The sequence below is a fragment of the Zootoca vivipara genome, chromosome 9 (genome assembly GCF_965207765.1).
Source record: "Zootoca vivipara chromosome 9, rZooViv2.hap1.1, whole genome shotgun sequence".
NCBI lineage: Eukaryota > Metazoa > Chordata > Lepidosauria > Squamata > Lacertidae > Zootoca > Zootoca vivipara.
In genome coordinates this window covers 10,244,289-10,264,329 of record NC_142592.1, presented here as the reverse complement: position 1 = coordinate 10,264,329, position 20,041 = coordinate 10,244,289, and the positions used below count along the sequence as shown (strand labels likewise).

The 20,041-nt window shown below is 40.8% G+C and overlaps 1 protein-coding gene and 1 long non-coding RNA gene across 4 annotated transcripts in view; one reads left to right on the top strand and one right to left on the bottom strand.

The window, feature by feature from the left end:
• The window catches only part of TAFA5 (TAFA chemokine like family member 5), a 238,489-nt gene that overhangs the window by 173,605 nt on the left and 44,843 nt on the right, over positions 1-20,041 (bottom strand). The window lies entirely within an intron of this gene.
• LOC148684540 (uncharacterized) lies at positions 4,812-7,734 on the top strand. Its single transcript, XR_015945815.1, has 3 exons — positions 4,812-5,099; positions 6,529-6,605; positions 6,904-7,734. It is a non-coding gene; the product is annotated as an uncharacterized LOC148684540 (long non-coding RNA).

The following is a 20,041-nucleotide window of genomic DNA, read 5'->3' as shown; positions in this document are numbered from 1 at the left end:
AATCCTATGAGAGATAAGAGGAAGCCTTCTGTTGCTAAGGAAGGCTTTGCCATTTATCTCGAGCTTTAGCCGAGTACAAGCAATAATCACTACTGCCTGAAATATATTGGAATGAGAGTACATGGGACCATTCATGGCACTTCATCAGCATTCAGGAGGCAAACAGCACGACTGCAGTGATTGAATACAGGTTCAGACTATGGTGCTGGCTTTAATCTCCATCTCATTCATTCAGCCTTTACTTTTGGCACAGCTGTATGATAAACACACAGCAGTCATGGGATTCCATAGGAGGGTGAGCAAGCAGGAATGCGTGTGTGAGGCCAAGCAGGGAGGTAAAAGAAATATGTCAAAGATTACCGCATACAAATATTTAGAAGCAGCAGAAGGTTCTGATGTGGCCATACTTGGAATAAACAAGAGGAAACGTTCCGTTTATATAAAAATGTAGTACCAAGACAATTTTCACTTTACATCTACAAAAATCTTAATACTGAAAAGGTAAATGTAAAGCCAACACGAAGACTTGGTTTTACATCCATCAGATGCCAGATTCTTTTTAGAAAATGATGATTGAGTTATAAATCATACTACCCAATTTTTGTATAAAATCTGACTTCGTATTTAAATGAAGGTGGGGTAACTATTCTTAAACCCAATATTGCAATCTTACAATGGCTTTGTGGGCAGAATAATGTGAACGCCTGTCCCACAACATGTTTCCATCTGCTTATAAAGAACCAATCGATAACATACAGAAGTAGGTTAAATGCTCTATATACAATAAGAAAAAGAAAAGAAATGCTCTATAAAGCATTTTATATATTGTTACAAAGGTTGGATGCCAACCCCCCCAACTCTGCCAAGAAATAGTAAGATTCCAGGGGGTTCCAAGCATTCACCCAGGATATATTATTTATTTTACACACATATGCAACCTTTACTCTTCAGTTGAGGGGCACAGAGCAGCAGTATCCCCAAAAACACCAGTTTATCCTTACAGCATCCTTCTTGCTCTACAGCCTATCTTAGTCTCCAGGGAACATTCTCTGCTTCCTGGTCCCATCTCTCCACATTCTGTTGTTTCAAAATACAAAGCGCCATTTAACCATTTGCATTCTAACAGCCAGTTCTTTTGATACTTTGAAATACTGATGTTTTATCACCTCAGGCCTCACCAAACAAAGGAGTTCGCCTGACTTCATCAACCCTTCCAGTATTTTTAATGACTAGGATTAAAGGCTGGTATGCCTGTTGTCTTTGTCCATGGAGTTTTCTTGGCAGGGATACTGGAGTGGCTTGCCAGTTCCTTCTCCAGGTGGATCACGTTTAGTCAAAGCTCTCCACTATGACCTGTCCATCTTGGGTGTATTCTGTACATAATGCATCTCAGTAGTTGTTCAGGTCTACTTCAGAGTTTAGATCATTCATCCGGCAAAGGAGATCCATGTATATGTATAAAGCAGACATCTTGTTAGACAGGAAACCATAGGTGGAAATCTACTGCTATAAATACAATGGGTTTTGGAAGTGCACTTCCAACTTGCATTCTGTCAGAACTAATTAGGCATAAGTACTTTTTAAGGCTTGCTCAGGTCATATATTTTAACACATATTTAGGAGAAGCTGACTAAAATATTATACGAAAAACACAGCTCTAAGAAGATATGCACCATCAAAAATGACACTTAGAGGGTTTATTTTAAGAACAATTCACAACTGAACAAAAGGTTATAAAATTTTCTATAAAATTTCTAATCCTTAATTTATTTAAGTAGCTATTACATGTACTCAAGATTTCAACAACTCATCAAGAGATACCTTGCCTCCAATACAAAGATTTGTGAATTCTCATTCAGTAGGATAGAGATTTGCAAGACAACCACAATGACCTTCACCTTATTTAAAGAAAACCATTTTGGAAAGAATTTAATGAGGTTCTATAGAAATAGCCCTGGAGGTATACTCTGAATGAAAATATAACAGCATCTATATTTGGTCTTCTAATTTGTAAGGAACCATGAAGGAGCAATTGCTTTCACAATTTTGCATTAACCAGATGATCTGCTCATACAAGCTGCTCATTCAGAATCACTGAAAACTGTTACTTAAATATATGAGGGTAGCTTTTGTCCATAATATTTGATTCAATTTAATTTAATTTTGTATTTGACTACAACTATGATAGCCAACCCCTTCATGGATTACTGCCTTGGTGAAGGGGCTTGGATAACTCCAAGAAGCTATGACCTTCAGTATGCCGTGCAGGGCCACCCAAGAAGGACAGGTCATAGCCGACAGTTTAGACTAAATGTGTTGCACCTGTAGAAGGATCTAGCAAACCACTCCAGTATTTTGCAAAGAAAACTCAATGGACAGGAAAGGGGGGGGGAGCTTTGAGAAGAAAGTGAGAGTTTCCAAGGCATCCTCTGGTTCATGGGGTCACGGAGAGTCGAACACGACTAAGACGACTAAACAACAACAACAACAATAGCCAAAAAAGAGGGAAATACATTTGGTGACAAGGCACTCTTGTTCCAATCAAATCTGGGGGTAGATATGTTGAACAAAAATAAATATTGGCACTGTAAGATAAATGTGTAAGTTACAATGAAGCATATTTATACCAGCGGGTTTAAAGTTTGTCTCACAGCTATGTGCCTCTTCTCTCACAGAATGCTAGCATACACTGACATATTGCAGATATTAATATTGTGCAGTTTGAAGTGACTGGGTGCATAAAAATTAACTCATTTTGGAATGAAGCATCGCCCAGACCCATTAGATACTATTCAAAACTTTCCTTGCAGTGCTTTCTTCATAACAGAACAAAAACGTCCAATATACCCAAATAATTCCATGCAATATCCTATGCTGGTTGGGCATCTTAGAAACAAAATAAACTTATAGTGATCCATTACATGTGAGCAACTGCGGGTTAGTCACCTTTGGGCTTTGTTTATCTTCTCCAGAGTAAGCTATAATTATATCTCAATTATTTCTTTCTTAAAATATCACTGAAACTCATTTATTAGGTCCACACAATGATTAATAAAATCCTTTATTATAAGTCTAAGGCAGTGTTTCCCAAACTTGGGTCTCCAGCTGTTTTCGGACTACAATTCCCATCATCCCTGACCACTGGTCTTGCTAACTAGGGATGATGGGAGTTGTAGTCCAAAAACAGTTGGAGACCCAAGGTTAGGAAACACTGGTCTAAGCAGCCTACTTACCAAAGGAAGACTATGATAACATGGTGTCCTGAGGACAAAATATGGTGTGCACCCCCCCAGAACAAAAAATTATTTCCACTATAATGCCTTTTACCTTTTTTATGGATCTTCTCAATGTTATTATTTTCAACACCCTGTACAGGGGAACCACCCTCACTGGCCTAAAATCCAGAACTGCATTTACTTATAACTATCAGAAACATCGAACGAAAAAAAGGTTGCTTTCTGCTATTAAATGATGACCTAAAGACTAAAGAGCCTCTTTACTGAAGTCAATATTTGACCTAGATATCTTTGTTGCTTTTATCAATTGTGTTCAAATCGGTACTTTTCCACACACAAAAAAAGGATGAGGTATTTGCCACTTCAAAGAATTTCAAAGTGCCGGAAAGCTTCTCCCTCCCCACCAATTCATCTCTCCCTATGAACTGCTCATTTCCACACTGTTTCCACTTTTTCCTCTCTCCCCATGGTGGCTTCTCTCCTGGTCAAGTTCTGCTTTTTGAGAAGTTCAAGTTACCAGAGCAATCAATCTTTCACTCGCCATCTGTTGCCATCTCTAGACTCCTTAAAATTCTCTAGAGGGGGGAAATGAAGACTTCTGTAGTCTGTTACAGTTGTACCATCTTTAGAATCATGATTTTGGATGTAAATTTTTTTAAAAATATATACAAAATATTTTATCTTTTGATTGGCATCCTCCATAAACCACTGAGCCTAGGGCTTGCCAATCAGAAGGTTGGTGGTTCGAATCCCTGTGACGGGGTGAGCTCCCGTTGCTTGGTCCCAGCTCCTGCCAACCTAGCAGTTCGAAAGCACGTCAAAGTGCAAGTAGATAAATAGGAATCGCTACAGCGGGAAGGTAAACGGCGTTTCCATGCACTGCTCTGGTTCGCCAGAAGCGGTTTTGTCATGCTGGCCACATGACCTGGAAGCTGTACGCCGGCTCCCTCGGCCAATAATGCGAGATGAGCGCGCAACCCCAGAGTCGGTCACAACTGGACCTAATGGTCAGGGGTCCCTTTACCTTTACCTTTACCTGTCTATTGTAGTCTTGCTAGTACTGCTTCAACTGCCTATTTTTCACTATCCCCCACATACAGTAGTTTGGAATATGACTGCAAAGGTTTTTGTTTTTTTTCCTGGCTAGGTACTGTAGCCAGTGTGTGTGTGTGTGTGTGTGTGTGTGCGTGTGTTGCAGGTGAGATAATACTGGCATTGTTAATAGTTGTGCAAAGATAGATGAGGAAAGAAAGAGGTGGAAGGTAGGACAAAACCCCAAGTTGATGTGGGTGGCAGAGCTAAGCAGCACAAAACCAAAACAGAGCCTAGAAAACAACCTTCCAATTACAAAAATGTTCACGAATTCAAGTCTCTGCCGTAGTTTGAAAGTAGGGTTCATCAAAGACATTTTGTTCTCCTAATATTAATATGCCACATTTTGCTGAGTGGGACCCAAGACAAACCTAGTGAGCGAGATAGGCCTAAGCGACAAAAAAACAGGAATCCTTTAAGAATATTGATAAGGATGTGATGGAGCATTACATGCCTATATATAAAGGTGAAGTAGAGGAGATTCTTTTTTTTTTTTTGAATGATAAATTTTTATTGATTTTCCAACAAACAAACATACAAGAAAAAAACATTGTATACATCAAGATTGACAGCGCGACTTCCTTCCTTCCAGTAGATGGTAAGTTATTTCAATCTCATATCGTATTATTTAATTCATTATATATGTATCATTGTGGGAGTTATGTTATTACCACTAACGTTTTCATACCTTTATAATTAATTTTTGCATATTCAACAAATTTACTCCATTGCAATTTGAGTTTTCCTTCATCCTGTTCCCGGATTCTGTTGGTGAGTACGGCCATTTCCATATATTCCAGAAGTTTCGACTGCCACTCATTAATTGATGGCATTTCGTTAATTTTCCATTTCTGGGCTATTAGAATTCTCGCCGCCGTAGTGGCGTACAAAAAGAAATTTTTGTCAGTTTTTGCTATTTCTTTGTCTAAAAGTCCCAACAAAAAAATCTCCGGCTTTTTGGGAAAGGTGTATCTCAGAATTTTCTTTAATTCATTGTAAACCAAATCCCAAAACTTTTTAACCTTTTTGCACTCCCACCACATGTGGTAAAATTCTCCCACCGATGTTTCGCATTTCCAACACCATTTATTTTGATTTCTATACATTTTGGATAATTTTACTGGTGTTAGGTACCAACGGTGTGCTAACTTCATTACATTTTCTTTAAGAGTAGTACATGCCGTAAAGTTTAGATGTTCTCTCCATAATTTGGTCCAGCTATCGGTGGGTATATTGTGCCCGAAATCTCTCGCCCATTTGATCATACAATCCTTTGTCAACTCATCCAACGTGTACCAATCCAGTAGTAAATTGTACATTTTTGATAATAATTTTTGACTATTTTCCAATAATTCGATTTGAAATTTCGACTTTTTTACTTCAAAACCAATTTCTCTCCTATCCTTATTAAATAAATCATTAACTTGATAATATTGTAGCCAACCAGCGAATTTATCCTTAATCTGGTCATAAATTTTTAATTTAAAATCATCTTTCGTTTTTACAACAATATCCTCATACATAATTCCTTTCCTATCCATGTTCACTTTTTGTATAGCTAAGACATTTAAGGGAGCAACCCACCATGGTGTTTTCCTTTCTAATAGAGCTTTATTACGGTTCCATACTTCCAAAATTGGACCCCTAAATACATGACTTTTAAAGCCAGTATGGATTTTGTTATAGCACAGATAGGCATGCCAGCCGAATCTATTTGTATATCCCTCAAGGTCTAACAAATCCGTATTTTGTAACGTAATCCAATCCTTGATCCATACAAGGCAAGCTGCCTCATAGTATAGCTTTAACTCAGGCATGGCAAACCCTCCTCTCTCTTTTTTATCTACAAGGATTTTTTGCTTAATTCTAGGCTTCTTTCCTAGCCACACAAATTTAGATAGGGCTCTTTGCCACTCCTTAAATTGGGAAGTCCCTTTTATTATAGGAATATTTTGGAATAGGAATAAAAGCCGTGGCAGAACATTCATTTTCACCGCCGCAATCCTTCCCCAGAAAGATAATTTAAGTTTCTTCCAGCATTCCATATCTTTGTTGATTTCTTTCCAGACTGCTTTATAATTGTCGTTAAACAAATTAATATTTTTCGCCGTTAGCCACACTCCTAAATATTTTATCTTTTTGGCACATGAAATTCCTAATTGTTCTTCTAATCACTTTCTTCTTTTTTTAAATTTTTCAGAATCATCTTGGTCTTTGTTTTATTGAGCTTGAAACCCGCCACCTTGCCGAATTCTTCCAAAATTTTCAAGACTTCCGGTAAGCTTGTATCTGGTTGTTCTACAGTTACTGCGAGGTCATCGGCGAAAGCCTTGACTTTATATTCTTTTTTCCCTAATTTAATACCCTTTACCTCTGTATCATTTCTCAAACGATTATTCAAGATTTCCATCACCATAATAAATAACAGGGGGGAGATAGGGCAGCCCTGTCTAGTCCCCTTAGAAATATCGAATTTTTCTGTCAAGTTGTTATTTATTATTAGCCTTGCGGTCTGTTCTGTGTAGATTGCTTCGATGCCTCTCCTAAATTGTTCTCCTATTTCCATCTTTTTTAGGTTGTACGACATAAATTGCCAAGAGACATTGTCAAACGCCTTTTCAGCGTCGACGAATAGAAGCGCCGCTTGCTTTTCGTTTCTCACCTCAAGATAATCGATTATGTTGACAATATTTCTCACATTTTCCCACATCTGACGACCTGGAAGGAACCCCGCCTGATCTTTATGAATTATTGTGTTTAGAACTTGTTTTAATCTGTCTGCCAAAATATCTGTGAATAATTTGTAATCATTATTAAGTAAAGAGATTGGCCGAAAATTTTTAACATTTTGTGTGTCAATATCTTTTTTGGGGATCAGGGTAATGTGGGCTTCCTTCCAGGTATTAGGGATTATCCCTTCTTTAAGAATGTTGTTCATAACTTCACAGAGTACGGGTGTAATTTCTTTTACTAGGACCTTATAATACTTTGCGGATATACCATCTGGCCCGGGGGCCTTGCCCAGTTTCATTTTGTTAATGGCTTTCTCAATTTCCTGATTAGTGATGTCTTTGTTAAGGAGGTCTTTTTGGTCTGGAGATATTTTCTGGAGGCCATATTTTTGAATGTATGTTTCGATTTTGGTCTTGTCTTCTTTTCCCTTCTTATATAACTCTCGATAGTATCTTAAGAAGACCTTCCTTATCTCTTTAGGATCTTCTATTTCTAATCCTTCATCCTTAATCTTAGTAATTGTACTCTGTTTTTGCCGTGCTTTTAGCTGCCAGGCCAAAAATCTACCCGATTTGTTTGCAAATTCAAAATTTTTTTGTCTTAGCCATTTGATTTTCCATTCGACCTCGTAGTTTACTTGTATGGAAAGCTGTGTCTGGAGTCTTTTGATAGTTTGTTTATAAAGGTGAAGTAGAGGAGATTCTGGCCAAAAAAATTAAGGTGTTCTAATATGGTTTGGCCAGTTTATGTACAGAAGCTGAGATCATTTAATGTGGGTACATAACAGTCCCTTACACTGCCTGTAATTCAAGTGCTTAATAAACACATACAACCCGTGTGTCTAACTTTCTTGCCTTCTTTTTCCACCGCACATTATTTTCCAGCTGCATACTTAAACAAAACAAAACCCTGTCTTAAATTGAGTGTTTAGGGAAGTTTTTAATGACTGATGTTTTAATGTATTTTTAATATTTTGTTGGAAGCCGCCAAGAATGGCTGGGGAAACCTAGCCAGATGGGTGGGGTAGAAATATTATTATTATTATTATTATTATTATTATTATTATTATTATTACTGCTGCTATGTGATGTAATAGCAAGGTGATGATATGTGATATATGGCATTTTGGGGAATAGGGACATCAATTCTGCTCTTCTTCTTCAATCCTTAGATCCAAGGGAAGTGTCACTAATGGTGGTTAGAAAACCAATTTTAAACACATCACAATATTTATGCATTAAGATTGTATGGCTTACATTATTATCTAATAGATAATAGTAGTCTGATGTGTTGAATTTCTATTTCCTTCTTTTGCCATGCTTCTGTGTTAATGATAATCTGTAAATTGTACTTTTGTAAATTTGTAGATTGACAGACCAGAGCTTGTGACAAAAACTGACATTTCCATTTAGGATAATTTCCATCACTCAGAAGTGCTACTTTTTAGAAAAGAAAAGAAATAGCCAAGGATAGAGAAATATTTGAAATATTTTAAACAGATTCAAATGCAGATATGAGGTGAATAAACTTTCGTTTGCAGCAAAGATAATGCAGACAGTAGAAATGACCTCACTCGGACTTTTAAACTGGTCTGCAGAACTTTAAACAGAACTTTATTTAATCACTGTGAGGTACAGCATTATTAGGGCAAATGTAGTGGTCTTGTGGCTTGTCAAGGAGATGAGTCAAAGCATCCAAGAAAAGAGGAAATTAAACTAAAATTGACAGGCAGTATAGCTTTTGTGCACTCTCTTCAGAGCTACAGAAAACTACCAAGAATCTTAGTTTCAACAGTTTTCTCAAGAGGCTGCATGTGACTATGCAAGTCATTATGGTATAAGACGAGCAAGTCCCAAGCAAGAGAGAATTAATAACCTTCACTAATTTTATAGCATGAACAGCAAAGTAAATATTCAGCTACAAAATATATTTGATGCTGCCATATATATGGGACCATAAAGACCATGATCCTATCCATGTCCCCCCCGCCCTTTAGAACTCTGAAAGCAAGGCTATTAAAATCCAACAGACAATACAACACTATTTTGTGGCCCTTTACATACACTTCCATGTTAGTACCACAATACACTAGCATGAACTGCACTAAAAAAAAATTCCTGAATTGAAAAATGGGACGGGGTGGCACTGTGGTCTAGAGCCTAGGGCTTGCCAATCAGAAGGTTGGTGGTTCAAATCCCCATGATGGGGTGAGCTCCCGTTGCTTGGTCCCAGCTCCTGCCAACCTAGCCGTTCGAAATCAACCCAAAAGTGCAAGTAGATAAATAGGTACCACTCCAGCGGGAAGGTAAATGGCATTTCCGTGCTCTGCTCTGGTTTCACCAGAAGCAGCTTAGTCATGCTGGCCACATGACCCGGAAAAACTGTCTGCGGACAAACGCCTGCTCCCTCGGCCAGTAAAGTGAGACGAGCGCCGCAACCCCAGAGTCTTCCGTGACTGGACTTAACTGTCAGGGGTCCCTTTACGTTTACTTGAAAAATTATCCCAGGCTTCAACAATGTCTCCTCTTTGGGCATGTTTAGTCCCTGTTGTTTAATTTTAAGCATTTCTTTATATATCGCTGTTTCATTAAAAAAATAAATACCCCAGCAGTTTACAGTTTGCTACTGTTCAGAGAGGTCCCGCCATCTCCCTCCGTTTTCTTAAATTGGAGTTCCCCAAAATACATGGGGGGTGTTATATATGGAAAAATACGGTAAATCCTCGTAGGAAATTTGACACTACTATTTCAGATTTTGAGTTTGTGGGATTTCTTTAAAAAAGTATTGTCCTTCCAAAACTCTTCATTTTTTTCCCTTTCACGTTCGGCAGGATTCAAGACATCTGCTATAAGAGATTGGAGATAAAGACTAATACCAATACTGTTCTTCTGGGGGATTTTGATGCAAATGTGGGTCCTGATAGTGTACCTATTACGGTATTGGAGATATAGACTAACGTGGAATGAAAATTTGTTACTATCTCCCAAGAAACCAAAGGTTAATGCATAAACCTGGCAGGGACAATATTTTACAAGCTGGTAATTGAATTTTAATTGAGGGTTTTAAATGGCAGCTTATTCAGACACAGTCAAATACTTGTGTGTAAACATGTTTTTCAAAGTTTCTCCTGCCAAGTTTCCCAAGGAAGGGGGGGGGATGTACCAAGGAATTCTGAATAAGTAAATGGCCACTGACTCCACTTATAACAGAAAACAGAAATAGATATTTCTCACTGAACTGACAAAAAATAATATAGGAGCGCAGATGGGATGATTAATGGACTGTAAGTGAATAGATTGACTATATCTGATGACACTCTCTTAAATCCAGTGACTAATTTGTGATCTTCTAAATATCATGGAGTAGGAGGCTTACACACACAAAAATGCAATGCTATCTGCATGGTTCATGTTAAAAAGAATTATAACTCAGTGTGTGCCTTAATATATATCAAAACAATTCAATGAGTGTCTGCAGCATTTGAGAGCAATGTTCCACTCAAACAATAGCTGTTAATGTTTATGGCTAGAATGGACTGCTACCCTTTTTTTCTGAGTGGGCGGAGGCAGCCAGAACACGTGTTCAGCCAGCCATTGGAGATTTTTCCTGGCTGGCTGGGCTGCCAAAAATGCAAATTTAAATATGCCAATCAGAAGCCCCTGCTAATGGGCAGGTGCCTTGCTGGCTGGTAGGTATTGGCTGTTCCCATGCTTGGCCAGCTAAAGGTAAAGGTAAAGGCACCCCTGACCATTAGGTCCAGTCGTGACCGACTCTGGAGTTGCGCGCTCATCTCGCATTATTGGCTGAGGGAGCTGGCGTACAGCTTCCAGGTCATGTGGCCAGCATGACAAAGCCGCTTCTGACGAACCAGAGCAGCACACGGAAACGCCGTTTACCTTCCCTATTTATCTTCTTGCACTTTGATGTGCTTTCGAACTGCTAGGTTGGCAGGAGCTGGGACCGAGCAACGGGAGCTCACCTCGTCGCAGGGATTCGAACCGCCGACCTTCTGATCAGCAAGCCCTAGGCTCTGTGGTTTAACCCACAGCACCACCCTGCGTCACCTGCTTGGCCAGCTAGCGATGCACAAAAGCCAGTCACGTCTGACTCCCTCCCTCGCGGAAGAGCAAATCCTCTTTCCCTCCCTTATCAATGACCTTTTATAATCCTAGTCATCTAAAGTTGGGTAAATTGGTGCATCCCCCTGAGCGGAACCTGTGGCATATTCAGGGTACCCTTTTAAAGGGGTCATGGTGGATGTCTCTGTCCAGATGGGTCAGAGAGTTTGCAGCGATGGCCTTTGGGTAGTCTTCATGGTAGATAGGCATCCTGCAGAGACCGTAATCCCTGGTACAACCCTGAAATGTCTCTGCCCTCCAGCAGAAAGCTGAAACGGATGTACACCCAATGCCTGAGGCAAAATCCACCTGCATCTGGAATCAATAAAGTTGTGGCCTATTTTATCCCAGATCCTTGATCAACTGACTTTAATTATCACACTCTTGATGTAGTCACTGCACTGTGACAGAAACCGCATTGTATTGCTTCTAACCTAGCCCTTTTATGCAGATAAGAAAGCAGATAGACTTTCTATCGCTCCACGATAGAAAGTGTTCTCTCATACTGCATTACGGTGTGGTATGATAGCCATGGACAGAGAGTCCCTACGGGATATCATGGACTGTCCTCTGAGTCTACTAGATTGTTATCGCTGGAGACCGTTGCCTCAGAAGAGCGAGGAACATTCTCAGGGATGACTCACACCCTGGCCAGCACCTTTTTAATCTCCTGCCCTTGGGCAGGAGATTTAGAAGCATGACAAGCTGCACCAACAGGTTAAAGAACAGTTTCTACCCATGGGCCGTGAGACTGCTGAATGGAAGACAGCAACATTGCAACTGACGTTTGGGATTGGTGGGTCGTACAATAGCACACAGAGTGTAACAAGGACTGAGAGATTGTGGGGGGAGGGGGGCTCATTTAATCTCACTCTAAACAAGCGGTACAGTGACAATAAAGTATTTCTATAAGGTTGTAGGGCAATGTAAACCCTGCCATATCAGAATGCTAGTTCTCACAACAGCACAATCCCAGTTTTGGACATGTAAGCCCTTAATACACACTTAAATTAAGTTGGAATGAATCAGTCTCACAAGACTTAATCACAGGAGTTGAAAATTTTGCCCAGAGGCAAAATTTTGCACAATTTTATATACTTTGTAGTTAGTCACCACAACATTACTAGCATACGTCCCCAACACAATACACAGGCACACTGAATTAGCTTGCATCAATCCAGGAATGCAACTTGATTATGCCCGCAGTTACTTGGCATGAGTCCTCCTAATCCACACTCCTAATCTAGATAAAGTTATCAAGGCGCAAGGTCCTGCCTTCTTCGGTGGCGCAAGGTGGTACAAACTCACTACATGGAGCTAGCAACCACTGCCAGTAGTATCAGACCGCCAAGGAAAAAAAGCAGGTGTCCATTGATAAAGTTTCAAAATAAATCTCTGTAGGTTGTATGTGGCTACGTGATATTCTGAATGGGCCTGCTGAGAATCAGTGGACATTACTAGTTTCAATGGAACTAGTCTGGGTATGAATTAGGCTATGTTCACATTAGCACCGGAAACAAGTACACAATTGGTTCCGGAAGTCTGTACTTAACCTGAAGCGTACTTAACCTGAAGCGAACTTTCGCATTGAAAGTAATGGAAAGTGGATTAATCCGTTCCAGACGGTCTGCGGAGTACTTAAACTGAAGCGTACTTAACCTGAAGCCAACTTTCCCATTGAAAGTAGAGGAAAGTGGATTAATCTGTTCCAGATAGGTCCGCAGAGTACTCAACCTGAAGAGTACTTAACCCGAAGTATGAGTGTAATTGGTTCTGGAAGTCTGTACTTAACCTGAAGCGTACTTAACCTGAAGTGAACTTTCCCATTGAAAGTAATGGAAAGTGGATTAATCCGTTCCAGACGGGTCCGCGGAGTAATTAAACTAAAAGTACTCAAATGGAAGCTTACTTAAACCGAGGTATGACTGTATGGGAAACAAGCAGTGAGGGGGAGAAATCTTTACTTTCTCTCTCTCCCCCCCCCCGCCCATCTTCACTCTCCCCTTATTGACAGGGCAGTACATACTCAAGGGGGTTGGCTCACAGTCTCTGCATTTCCCTCTCTCAGGGAAGCATGAGATGCAGCGATGAGAGTGGCAGCTGATGGGTTCGAAGACCCCTCCCAACTATCCAGAGTCTGCCATCCAAGGCAGCTGCCTCACCTCATGCCTCATGGGTGGGCAGGATCTGGTGCCAACCTTAATTGTTTTGCCATCTGTTAATTTCATTTTTGTCAAACAGCTGCTGTTTTTAATACCTAGCTTTCAGTAATATGTCTCTCCTTTTTTTTTGTATTTTTCCACTATGGCTGCTATATTTCTCATTTGAGTTAATGTCGTTGTAATACATGGTGATTTAATTTGATAATGAACAACAGAATATAATATTTTAAATAAATAAAGATGCAGCATGAATGATTAAAGACTCAGTTATCAGGAATACCAGCTCGGGAACTACTCCATAGTTATGGCAGTAAGCCAATGATTTATGTGCATTCAACAGCTTTATGCATGTAGCAAAAAATATAATAAATTCGAAAGAGGGTTGGAAGGGGGCAGAGTTCTGGGGGAAATGACTTTGGCAATTCTGTGTACCATTGAACCCAATGGGCTTTGACTAAACATGATTTTGGCTTTAGGTGCGGTTCCAGAACACAATCCCCGCATAACTTGTTGGCATACTACTTAATGCAATGCGCCCTTCATGGAGCTACCTTTGAAGGTGACTCAGACACTACAACTAATCCAGAATGTGGTAGCTAGGCTGGTGACTGGGAACATCTGCTGGGACCATATAACACTGGTCCTAAGGTATCTACATTGGCTCCCAGTACGTTTACAAGCCCAATTCAAAGTGTTTCTATTGACCTGTAAAGCCCTAAAAGGCCTCAGCCCTGTATACCTGAAGGAGCATCTCCACTCCATCGTCCAGCCCAGACACAGAGATCCAGCTCTGAGGGCCTTTGGGCGTTTCCCTCACTGTATTATGTGAAACTACAGGGAACCTGCCAGAGGGCCCTCACAGTAGTGGCACCCTCCTTATGGAATGCCCTCCCATTAGATGTCAGGAAGATGAGTAACTACATAACCTTTAGAAGACATCAGAAGGGACGTTTTTAACGGTTGATGTTTCACTGTGTTTTTAATATTTTGTTGGGAGCTGCCCAGTCAGATGAGCGACATATAAATAAATAAAGTTGCTGTTGTTACAGTGGTACGTAACAGTGGTACCTTGGTTTAAGTACACAATTGGTTCCAGAAGTCTGTACTTAACCTGAAGCGTACTTAACTTGAAGCGAACTTTCGCATTGAAAGTAATGGAAAGTGGATTAATCCATTCCAGACAGGTCTGCGGAGTACTTAAACTGAAAATACTCAAACCGAGGTGCAGGGACGGCCCTAGGGGAAGGCTGGGTGGCGCAGGGCCGTCAGGGGGCGCAGTGTTGCAGCGCCTGTGGAAGCCGCGCTGCGCCTACCAGCCAACCGTGCTGGGAAATGGGGTGCCCTGGCGCCGGAGGGATCGTCGCACCACGGCGCCCGGGCACCCGATATGCTTAAGACGGCCCTGCCGAGGTGTACTTAAACCGAGGTATGACTGTATTATTATTATACTATGCTAACATCTACTATGCATTCTAGCAGTAAAGGTCATAAATTAAAAGCTAAAAACAATTATATACTTCTCAATATATATATATATATATATATATATATATATATATATATATATATATATAAACTTTATGCCAATACTAACAGGATTGGCATTAGCGTGAATACTGTTCTAATGTATTCACACACACCCCAACACCCCAACACAACCCAAGATAATGGGTTGGGTACTAAGATTAGCTGATTCCTGACAAACTTGGAGGCCCATACTCGGAGACCATTGGGCTCGGCTCATAATGACCTGTTATTTTCCTAACTGAAGAAATTATTTCCTTATCCTCTCACATTGCCATCTGCAGTACTAATTGTTCCTCTCTCTCTCTCTCTCTCTCTCTCTCTCTCTCTCTCTCTCTCTCTCTATATATATATATATATGTGTGTGTGTGTGTGTGTGTGTGTGTGTGTGTGTGTGTGTGTGTGTGTGTGCAACAGTCATAAGACATAGATACATTTCTCTGCTCTCTCTTGGTAAACTCTTGCACTCCAGCAATTTATGGCTTAATAGATTTCACTTCGCCAAATCTTTAAAGACCTTGCACAACACGATCATTTTGCTTGCTAATATGCCAGCATTTTATTGAATGACATTAAAGGAAATGCAGATGCTTTTATTGTTCTCCTTGAGGCAGCAAATATCACATTGGAGAGGTTCATTATTAAGTATTTTACCACTGTCCATCTGGCTTACAGTCAATTAGGCTCCATTAATGTGCATATTAATGAAGATCTTGACGTGCATTAGAAATCACAAACTGCAGACTTCAATGTCACTCTTTAGCACATGATTAGTACTTTGTTGGAATAATATAGTAAACACTTTGTCATTCTATTGACACTCAATGCTATTTGAGATGACTTCAGTAAAATAAACATCTTACATTTTCTTGGCAAACCTAAACATAAACATATTTGACGAACACCCTTGTAAGTGTTCAAGGAATCTCAGGGTGCCCCAGAACACCATTCAAAAACTCCATAGTCTTTAACATTACCACAATCAATTAAAATCCTCTCTCTGGAAATGCTTCCATTTAATAGTAACTGCCCACAAAACTTTTTTCCAAGATTGTTTGTCAATGCATACCAATGCATTTTTTTGGTATGGCAACCACCGGGACACACACACACACACACACACCCATTTGCTCACTTTTTATAAATTGTAATGTTTCACTACTTTGGTATTTGTTGCCCTCAGCTCTTTTGAGGCAAGATACAATTTAATAAATAATAATAATAAATAAATAATGTTTGTTGCCAATAAGTAGCTATTTAGAAGTCTGCCATGTATGCATAAACTAGCAAAATGCCACTTCTTATGAAAGGCAATGCAATGGAGCCCAGGTAGCAGGGCATTTTCCCGTGTGATTACATGTTGTCGCTATTGGGAAAGCTTTTCTGCATGGTGCCTGGATATTCAACTTCAGCCTTTTACTTTTCCCTATAGGAGTGCCTGTCAGCCACTAATGTATATGAGAGGGGCCCTCGCTGGAAAACTAACAGAGAGTGAGCAAAACTTTTATTTGGCCTGTGATAGTCTTAGTGTAGGCGGGACCCAGGTGGCGCTGTGGTTAAACCACTGAGCCTAGGGCTTGCTGATCAGAAGGTCGGCGGTTCGAATCCCTGTGACGGGGTGAGCTCCCGTTGCTCGGTCCCAGCTCCTGCCAACCTAGCAGTTCGAAAGCACGTCAAAGTGCAAGTAGATAAATAGGAAGCGCTACAGCGGGAAGGTAAACAGCATTTCCATGTGCTGCTCTGGTTCGCCAGAAGCGGCTTTGTCATGCTGGCCACATGACCTGGAAGCTATACGCCAGCTCCCTCGGCCAATAATGTGAGATGAGCGCACAACCCCAGAGTCGGTCACAACTGGACCTAATGGCCAGGGGTCCCTTTACCTTTAGTCTTAGTGTAATGGCCTTCTACAACCTAGTGCTCTTTCGGATGCTGTCAGACTACAACATGTATCATCCCCGTGAAATGGCTGTTGCTAATGGGAGTTGTAGTCCAACAACACTTGGAGGGGTCCAGTTGTATATATATATATATATATATATATATATATATATATATATATATATATATATAATGTCCAGTAGCACCTTAGAGACCAAGCAAGTTTGTTCTTGGTATAAGCTTTTGTGTGCATGCACAATTATTCAGATACACTGAAACAGAAGTCAGGGGTGGGGTTTTTCTCAGGAGGGTAGTAGGAGATTAATGGTATCAAATAGTATGGGGAAGAGCCTTATTAGAAAAACTAACCAACAAACTGAAACTGACACGGGGACAAATAGAAGAAGACGCCTTCTCGGCAATATGGTTCCCCTTTACCACATACGCAGCCCTACAAGACAACAACAAGAACCCGCCAACAGCATCCAAATCAATCTGGCTAACCTGATCCAAAAACACACACACACCCCACTCACACACGAAAACAAAACTAACCGAAGCCAATCAAAGACAACCAACCACACCCTAGGCCAACCCCTATCTCTCTCAACACCAAAGGAATACGGCAAGTGAATAGTAAAGAGAACCCACACAAGTGACGCGGACGCAAAACCCCACACATACACTAAGTAGAATAGAAGTATTGCCTCCCGACCCCCACCCTACACACCTCTCCCCCATCACTACTTTCTCCCTCTTTCCCCCCTCGTCATGCAACACTAATGTCTCAACAAATGAAACTGATCTGTAGAAAATGTAACTTGAAAAAACAGACATTGCGCATAGAGTGGTACCTCATGTTGTGAATGGGATCCATTCCGGCGGCCCGTTCGCAACATGAAAAGGCCCCAACATGAAGCACCGCATCTGCGCATGCGCATGACACAATGTGGCGTTCTGCGCATGCACAAAGCATGATTTAGCATTTCTGCACATGCAAGCAGGTCACGGATGCGCAGAACCCAGAAATAACCCATTCTGGGACTTCTGGGTTTGGCGCGTCAGTAACCTGAAAAGACGCAACCCGCAGCGGACGTATCCTGAGGTATGACTGTACTTTTGTAAACCAAGAAATCATATATATATATATATATATATATATATATATATATATATATATATACACACACACACACACACACACACACATACATATTAAAAATGTTATTGTCGCTTCAGCGCTTCTTATTACCCAGTATAAGGGGTTAAATTAACCAATATCCTTTTACTAAATCAATATTCCATCCTTAAAAGGTGAAATACATGAGAGGCGTAACTGTTATCTCTCTACATAGAAAGAAGCACCCGTTTTTGCTGATCCCTACTAAATACTGCAGCCCTCTATGTTATATCTCATTCTGTTCGAGATGGGCATGTATGTGTCGGAATCGGGGGATGAAAAGCCAAATGGCTTGGCCCCAGCTGAAGCAGCTCCCCTCTCAGCCTTGCTGCTGTGGAGATCCATCAGTCATCCTCCTCCGACGTTTGTCAGTGACTCAAGCTGCAGTGCAGGCTTGGGCATACATTACTCAGCGGTGTAAACTGCACAACCGATCTGGCTTGAGGCATGGATACGATACTAAGCTACACATTTATTACACATAAATCAGGACAAATAAAACATGGCTTCTTTCCTTGCCGTTCTTCTTGGAGACACAAAAAAACAAAAGCAATACAGAGCGGAGGTTCCGCTCATGGAAGTGGGATCATCTTATTGGATGGTCCTGGTTGCTGGCAGGCCCTCAAGCCACTCCCCCCACCCCGGCAAGGGAGGAGTCATTGCCACCATGCCAGGGTGGCACCACAATCACCCAGGGTGAATTGCCCAATCAATTTGAAGGGTAATTGTGAGGAGGAGTTTAAAAGCAGCAGTGTGACGCGTGCCAAGCACTTGCTTCGTGGTGCCGAACACCCACCCACCCTCCACTTTTTTATTGTTGTTGTTTAAGGTGTTTTCTGGCCTTGCTTTGAACTTCGGTTGGTTGCCCGCCTTGGGACGCGGACTGGGTAGGAATTTTTCCATTTGGCAAAATTGGCACTGGCCACTTGGTTTTTGCCTACCTCTTAGCAATCGTCACAACTTTGTAAGGTTTGGGAGTTTGGCATTGGCTTAATTTGGAGTGGGGGAGGAAAGGTCAGCCATCGCCTGCCCCTCCCATGGTACAAGGGTATTCCGTTAAAGGAATCTGTGGCCTGGATCCTGTCTGAAGTCCACTTGAGGGGCTAGGGCCATGCCAGGTCTCAGGGAACACCAGGGAGATGCAGGCGGGTTCCCCCGAAGCAGCTACTCTTTGGATGATTTACCCTTACAGACTTCCTGCAAAGGGAGCAGGAGTCAGATATAGTTTTTAGCCAATGCCTAAGCCAATACCGCTCACATTTGCAATCAATAAAGTTGTGGCCAAAAGTTGCCCAATAACCTTAAACTTAAAATTATGTGTCCATGTGAAGTTCTTTATTCCAATGGGGGTTGGCTTGGGGGTCTTGACATGCAATGTAGACAGACATGTGACGTGTAACAATCTACATATCTGCAGCAAAGGGTGGAATGGATTTCCCAACAGTATGTATGCACACACACACACACACACACACACACACACACACACACACTTCAAGAGCAGCTTTGGAAGAGTACAGGAGACTTAAGTGAGTAGAAGAAAATAATCGAATCATAGAACTGTAGAGTTGGAAGGGAACCACCAGGGTCATCTAGTCCAACCCCCTGCAGTGCAGGAATCTTTTGCCCAATGTGGGGCTTGAACCCATGACTCTGAGATTAAGATTAAGAGTCTCATGCTCTACAGACTGAGCTATCTCAAAACCACTGGATGCAACCCCTTGACTGGACCATTGAGCAAGAGGTTGTTCCTCTCTTTCCTTAAATTAAAACATGGAAAATGTGCAAATCATGAGCCTCTTCTCCAAGCTTCATTCTAAAGAGTAATTATTCCATTTTATTTTTTAAATGATATTGTACCAGTAAGTATCTGATGCTAATGTGAATTATCTTCTTTTGATGTTAGAAAAAAAATGTATGAAGGATGTGAATGGAAATCGGAATAAACTTTTGTCTCAGTGCCTAGAGAACACTAAGGCATTGTTCTTAAAGCATAGCTTTTAAGATCTTTAAAAAAATAGGTCAAATATGAAAAGCTATTTGATAATTATTACAAAGCTTGAAAAATATACTGTGAGGCTACATGAGAATCCATTGCATTAGCGCAATTAAGATAAT